General features: G+C 60.1%; 1 protein-coding gene across 1 annotated transcript in view; it reads right to left on the bottom strand.

Annotated features, from left to right (window-relative positions):
- PEAR1 (platelet endothelial aggregation receptor 1) overlaps window positions 1-7482 on the bottom strand; it is a 20272-nt gene extending 12790 nt beyond the window's left edge. Inside the window, 2 exon segments of the mRNA XM_014540854.1 lie at window positions 376-499; window positions 7449-7482. The gene's annotated coding sequence lies outside the window, so the exon portion shown is untranslated.
- Between the last annotated feature and the right edge of the window lie 10 nt (window positions 7483-7492).

The following is a 7492-nucleotide window of genomic DNA, read 5'->3' as shown; positions in this document are numbered from 1 at the left end:
TTTTATTGATTTTTTACAGAGAGGAAGGGAGAGAGATAGAGAGTTAGAAACATCGATGAGAGAGAAACATCGATCAGCTGCCTCCTGCACACCTCCTACTGGGGATGTGCCCGCAACCAAGGTACATGCCCTTGACCGGAATCGAACCTGGGACCTTTCAGTCCGCAGGCCGACGCTCTATCCACTGAGCCAAACCGGTTAGGGCCCACTGACAATCTTTACCCTCGCCCTCTGGTCCCGCAGAGCAGCAGTCCACCCCCCACCCTGGCTACTGTCTATCCATGAATGTGTGAGATCATGTGGTATTTTCCCTTGGGCTTTTGTGCTTCCTCCCCCCAGGCCTCAGGGCCCACTAACTCACTACAAGTAACTCACCAGGCCCCTACAGCACCCGGAACTCCGGTGAGCCCAGCAATGTGTTGTCTTGTCGGGTGGTCGGGCACCACGGCCTCAAGGCCAGAGAGTGTCCTGGGGGACCCTGGTGCTCAGGATATGGAGCCTGGAAACAGGAAGTGGAGACTAGACAGAATGTGCATTTGGGGGAGGGCAGCAGGGAGTGGGGTGGCTCCATCTTCCCACTGCCCTCCATGTGGGATGTGGGGGATCCCTCTTTCCAGTGGCTCACTCTGAGTGGGTGAGGGGACTCGACCTGTCCTCCGGGACCAGTAGGGTCCTTCAGATCCCATAGCCTGTCCCAGTGCACCACCCCCCTCCCAAACAGAGCTGGCTCCTTCCCCCAACGTCCCCAAGCTACTCCCTCTGCCCCTGCCCTGCTCTAGCCACCTTCCCCGGCCCAGTGCCCACCTCCAGGGCTCGCCCTGTCTGCTCCCAGCTGACCTCCCACTTCTCCCTCCAGTGCCCCTGAGCCCTCCACACATCACCCTGTCCACATTCCACTCTTGCTGAGCCCTCACGGTGGCCCTGGCATGGGGCCCCTGTCCTCAGGCTGGAACTCATCTGTCTGGATCCAGGACCTTCCCTGGGTAAGCCTCATCTCCAGCCACACCAGGACCCCAGGCTCCCCCTGGCTGGGATCTGTCTCCAGTTAGAGGCCCCAGTGAGGTGGGGAAACCTGCAGCAGGAAGGATAGAGGCAGGAGGAGGGGCCTTGCAGATTGGGCTCCTGGCCCACAGAAAGTCCTTCTTCCATTCACATCAGCCCCTCCCACCATGCCCTCCTCCCACCAACCCCTAGAGGAGAGGGTTCTCCAGGGGCTCTGAGAGGCCTGGAGGTGGGCAGGGAGCGTGAGCATAGCTGGGCTCGCATGGCCAGAGGCTCTGTTTGCCAAAGGGCCTCAGGGTAGGACAGGAGTGTATCAGCTACTTGGTAGTGGGGCTGGAAGCCAGAGTGCGGTCTGGGAGACCAGTGGGTAGTCAGCAGGGAGCGGGGAGATGGGATGGGGAGCCTGGAAGGGAGGAGAAGGGTTTGGCCGAACCTGCCTCAGCCCCTGAGGAGGGTGCCCAGGCCTGACCAGGAGCCCAGAGCCCCAGCCTGGCCTCCCAGGCTTATTCCCTTCGGAGCCTTTTTGTTCCTGAGGGACAAGGGCGCCTGAGGCCCTGGTCCATTCTCTCCCGGCCCCTCCAGTCCCAGCAGCACTGGGCCCATGTGATTACATGAGCCCCTCAAGGGGGTCAAATCAGACAACTACTGGCACCCCATCCCACCCCAGGGGCCCTCAATTCATTCACTGAGATGTGCCCCCAGGACCCCCCACTGCTCCTTCCCATGCCGAAGGCCCCTCCCCCCGCGTAATCCCCTTCCTCCACTGTGTCTCTGGTTTGAGGGACCCAGACCCCGTTCCCTCACAAGAATGATAATGTGAGCCCACACGTGGGCCACAGTGTTGAGCAAGGCAGGGTGCTGAGCGATTAACGGGGCTCATCTTATTTAAAGCTTATATATCAGCCCATCGCGGTAGGTATTATTACTCACTCTACAGACAAGGAACCACAGGCACAAGGAGGGCGAGTCACTTGCCCAAAGCCACACAGCCAGTAGCAGCAGAGCTGTGGTTCCAGTCTTTTCGGAGCCCAGGCAGGAATCCCAGGGGCTTTGTATCTCTTTGTTAAAAGCCTCCGTGGTGGAGAGCGGGAAGCCTGGCGGGCGAAGGGGACCGGGGCTGCAGCAAGGACAAGCCAGAGGCGTGGGAACGGGATGTGTTTACAGTCAAGAATGAGCTGACACGTCTCTCCTCCACCTCGAGATGCAAAGCAGCTGGGCTCCGGGCCAGGCCCCCAGGCCCCAGTCCTGTCTGAGCAGCCCCAGCTTCCCTGCCCTCTCTACCCCCAAACCCACACAGAGCCCAGCCCTGCTCATCCTGCCCTGCTCTTCTCCAAGCTCAGCCTGATTCTCTCCAGTGGGGAGCCCGCTGCCCTCATTGTGCCACAGCCCCTGCTAGGAGGAAGGGGGTGAGGCGAGGCCTCTGGGAGAGTTCCTAGCAGACAGAGGATCCCTTTCTATAGAGAGCAAACGGCGAGCTCGGGGCTGATGGAGTAGGCCAGCAAGAGGACCTTCCGCACCGTCCCTCCCCGCTTCTCTCCTCTGGGAAGTGGTGCAGCAAAGGATGCCCTCTGAGTTCTGCATCCCCTCCCATCCGGCTCAAGCCCGGGTATGAACCCCGTCTATAACATAAGGAGGAGAAGAGTACTTCCCTTGGTAGGGTTGCTGGGCAGACTGAAGTCTGAGTTAGTGCAGATAATGCGCTGAGAGCCCATATATAATGAGCTCCGTTAGCATCAGCTGTCTCAGCCCTGCACCCACCGCGTCCCCTGGCACTGTCATCCCCTTCGAGTGTTAATTCCGGGAAAAGCTGTGTGTTTTTCTGAAGAACCCCCAGCGTGATCAGGAATAGGAATAGGGCCCTAGATGCTGACAGGGAGAGAGGAACTGGGAGGGGGGGCCTGCCCTGATCCCCAGACCTAACCCCCAGAACCATGGGCCGACCACCAGATACTCCCTCAGGCCAAAGGCGGCTGACAAGCAGGTTGCCTAGATTCTGCTTCCCCAGCCCTCAGCCTGAAAACCACCTCCAACTCCTTGCGTGGTTCTGCTGGCCCCTTCTTCCTCTCTCTCTCTCTCTCTCTCTCTCTCTCTCTCTCTCTCTCAGTGTGTCCCCTCTCTCTCTCCCCCTCCCCATCTTGGAGTTTAAAGGTTCTAGTACTCATAAGCTGTCACAGGCGATGTGACCTCAGGCGGCAGTTGAGCCCTGTGAGCCTCCACTTCCTTGTCTGTAAAGTGGGAGAATAACCCTCCCATGTCCCAGGGCCCAGGGAGGGTTTCCTGCCTCCATCAGTTTCTCGGTCTCTCCTTCCTCTCCTGCACCAAGGCTGCCGTGTACAGTTGTGCAGTATGGTCCCTGCGCTAGGGAATCTGCCTTCAAGTGTGAGGCGGAAGCTGAACTCCAGCCACGGAGCCATGTGCCTTAGCTTGGGGCCCAGGCTGCCCTGCCTTGAATCTCCTGTCTTCCTGTCTCTCTCCCAGTCTCTGTGTCTGTTTCTCTGTGCCCTTTCCTAACTTATCTTTGCTATGGAGATAGGAACCCTCAGGCCGCTCCACTCAGTGAGATCCCAGGCTGAAGACTCCCCCTTCCTCCCACACAGGAATGCGCTCCGACCCAGCTCTACACGCCACTCAGTGCACACATACCCACGCTTGCACATGCAAGCTCAGAGCCCCTCCTATGTCCAGCCAAGCCAGGCCGCCGGCACACCAGGCATGTCTGCCGGATGGAGGGACAGGAAGCCTGCACGCTCATGTTCGTGCCAGAGGCGGGGCGGGAAGGGGGCAGGGGTGAGGGGCTGGCCTTATGCTCTCTGTGGCTCAGGAAACAGAAGCTAGAGGGTCCTCAGCCCGACCTGTTTACTCATCAGGAAATAGGGAAACTGCAGGGATCTGATTCACCAAACGCCTCCCCGCCTACTGGAAGCTGGCGCCAGCGCCGGTCCGCACCCTCGCCACCACCCGTAGGTGCTAGTGACTGTCACCCCCACTTCACGGTGAGACGTGGGTCTCGGGTAGGATGACTTGCCCAAGGACTGACTGGTTGTCGGAGGCGACTGCAGGACCAACATCCCCTTGGAAAACCAAAGCAGTGGGTGGAGAGTAACCCCTGGGGCGACACAGGCCAGGGAGCCACTCTTCCCAGTGGAAAACTCCCCTCTGGCCCACCGCCAATGGGTGCTCATCGCCACCCCCAGATACCCTCAGAGAGCGCCGCTCTGCTCTGGCCAGCGCCCCTCTTAACGCCCCCTGTGGCGGCCCCTACCACAGCAAAGGGCTCCACGGGGGGAGCCCCACCAGATGTCCAGCCTCAGGGCCTCTGCCCCTGGGCTCCCACCACCCTGCACAGCTGCTGCCCCACCTGCCTCTCACCACACCCCCGCCTCTGCCCAGGCCCCCTGAAATGCCCAGGTCCTGCCCATCCTTCAGGCCGGCCTCCCCCAGGAAGCCCCTTCAGTGACTCCAGACCTCCTCACCCATTCCTGCCTGCCCTCATCACCACAGCCCCCCACCCACCAGTCCCCCTGCCCAAAGGAGACCTGGCTGTTCTTCCCCCCCAATTCTTGCCTAAGGCCGGCTCCAAACTGGACATGGGTCAATACTTCCCGAGACCCCAGCCAAAGGCTTGGTACCAGTATCCCTCCTCTGGGGGCAGGCGGGCCTATCCCAGGCCCATCCAGAAGTTCACAGCCCCTGGAACACCTCAAGTCTGATGGACCCGTCAGGTGATGAGACCCCCCTTGCGATTGCTGGTTTGTGAGTCTGGGACCCCCCTCCTATCTAATTCCTCTCCTAGGCTCCATCAGTGCGTCGACGACTGCCCCCTGGATGTTCACTCCCAGCGCACAGTCATTATGCTTTTGCTACGGAAAGTCTTCCCCACAGGAGCTGTGAGGTGTCAGGGTCCTTCTCCACCATCCTCTCCACTGCATCCCCAGCACCACCAGCACCTACATGCATGCACCCAGGGTGCGGGCACCGGCCAGCCATCACCACACATCTCACTGGTTAGCCCCGAAATCCTTCCTTCTCCCGTAAGACTTGGTCTTCCTCGGTGGGGAATGGGAGCGAGGGAGAGGGGTTGGGAGGCTGTGGCTTCTCCCTGGCTCACCAGACAGCGGAGCTGGGCCCTCCTTTCAGGGCCCTCAGGACACAGCATTGGCAGGACGATGGAAGGTGGACTTTCAGAAAGAACTTCCTCTGTTGCAAAGTGAAAGGCAGCTCCAGACCTGACCCCTTGACCTCTAGCAGGAATTCCTCAGGGCTGGCCTCCAAGTTCCTATGGGATGAGTGCTCCTCAGTGTAGCACTGAGTCACCTGGGGAGGAGGAAGTGTCACCCCCAGCCCAGGGGCAATGTCCCCTCACTGTCCATCCACACCTCCTCCAAAACAGGGAAGAGGCTCCAGAGGCCACGACTTGGGGGGCGGGGGTAGGGGGCAGAGGCAGGAGAGGGGACCCAGGAGGCCTTAAGGCCCTCCCACATGCGGTTCCTCTCTGGAAACCTCTACCTTGCCACATGTGGGTGCGGCAATACCAATCACTATCCCTTGTTAAATGTATACTGTGGGCTAGATCCTTGCTTTTCATTCTCTCAGCAAGCCTAGAACGCAGGCGCTATTATGCCTTCCATTTCGTAGGTGAAGAAATATTCCAGGGAGGTTAGGAGTTTGCTCCAGGTGAGAACGCGGAGTCACTGGGCTTGGACCAGCCTGTGCAGCCCCTTTGAGGCCCTTCTCTCCCTGTGGCTTCTTTTTGGTCTTCGGACTCTCTGTCTCTCCTCTGTCTCCCCCTCCTTGTTCTTCCTCTTGGTCTCTGCTCTGTTTTTCTAAGTTGGCCTCCCCTCCACCCCCCACCCCCTCTGAGCCTTGTTGTTTCCGGGAGTCTCTAAGGCTCTTTCTCTATTTCCATATTTATGTCTCTCTATCTCTTTCTCTGTCCCTGCCTCCTCTTCCTTCTCCTGCTGGCTTCTTCCCAAAGCTCATGTGCCAAGAATGGAGCCAACACCCTCCTCCGCGTTAGAATGGGCCCCGGAACCCCTCAGTCTCCCAGGAGTCCTCTTTCTCAAGGCTTCCAAGGCTTCTGGAAGGAGCGGCTGGGGAGCACCTCAGTGCAGGCCCGGCCCCCTCCCCAGCAGCACGTGTTGATGTGGGGGGGCGGGGGGGCAGACAGAAGCCCAGTGACCTCTATCTCTATCCAGGTTTCCGATTGGTGGATGGGGCTGCCTGGAGCTTCCTCTTCTGGGAAAGTCTGATAGGGAATGGCGGGGGGGGGAGCAGTGGAGAAACTGATGCTAACCACCGGCTTCATTCCCAGTGCAAAGAGGAAGACAGAGAGGTGAGCCTGGCCCCCAAGCCAGCTGCCAGGTGGCAGAGAAGGTAGCCCCAACTGCAGCAGCAAGTATGATGGGGAGACTTGGGGAGACCTCAAAAGTGGGAGGGGCAGCAGCAGGGGACAGATGGCAGGAGACAGGAGAGCTGAGCCCACACCCTGGCTCACATGCGCGCATGCACACACAGGTCCTGTATCCTGGACTAGGGTAGGAGGGGGTTCAGAGAACAGCTCCCTGCCCCCCAGGCCCAGCTTAGGCCAGGGTCCAGAGCTGACCCCTTGCCCAATCTTGCCTGGAGCTGAGGTCTGGCTGATCCTGGGAACCTCAGGCCAGCACAAGCTGTTCCCATCCCCGGGGACTGGGAGCACAGGCCAGCCCCGGGGAGAGGCCACTCATAAAAGGCCAGGAGAGCAGAGAGTCTACTACTGGAGGCTGGAGGTGGGGGTGAGGGCTGGCCCTGCTGGCTCTCCTGGAGCCGGACCTGCCGCACACACCAGTCTTGCTGTTAGCACCACCTCAGATCATCCCCAGCCCACGGGGTCCTCTGAGGACCCAGGTGCCTGTGACCTCCGGTCGACTTCCTAAGTTCTCCAAACAGGCCAAGCCCGGAGCGCCAGAAACCTGCAACCTCGTCCCTCCCCTACAGCCTCCTCACACACTGATCATAATAAACACTGGCCAGGGGACATGCTTTTGCTCTTCCCAGCCAACAACTACTCCACGAGGAAGGCTGTGTATCTAGAAATGAGAAACTGAGGCACGGAGTTTAAGCCTCCTGACCAAGGTCCGACAGCTGGTACGGAGCAGAGTGGAGATTCCAACTTAGCAGCCTTGACTCCACTGCGGAGCTCTTAACGCTCCGCTCCCTTCAGCCAAGTAGAGGCCCCGGTACTTGTCCCTGCAGCCCGGGGAGGGGCAGGGGGAGGCTGCCCTGGACTCACCCGGCCGCAGCAGCCTCGTTTGCTGTCAGGTACCCGTCCCCTTGGGCCTCTACTACAACCCCCCATTCGCATCTCTTTCTCCCGCGTCCCCACTCCCCGCCCAGAGGGCTCAGACTCCAGTCCAGACGGGACCTCAGCGTGCGCTCGCCCTTCCCCGGGGCGGGGCGCGGTCACTCACCTGCCCGGGGTCCCCCCTGTGGGCCTGGGGTGGGGACCGCCAGG

This window comes from Myotis brandtii, unplaced genomic scaffold (assembly GCF_000412655.1).
Source record: "Myotis brandtii unplaced genomic scaffold, ASM41265v1 scaffold250, whole genome shotgun sequence".
Taxonomy (NCBI): Eukaryota; Metazoa; Chordata; class Mammalia; order Chiroptera; family Vespertilionidae; genus Myotis; species Myotis brandtii.
This window is presented reverse-complemented; position numbering and strand designations above follow the sequence as displayed.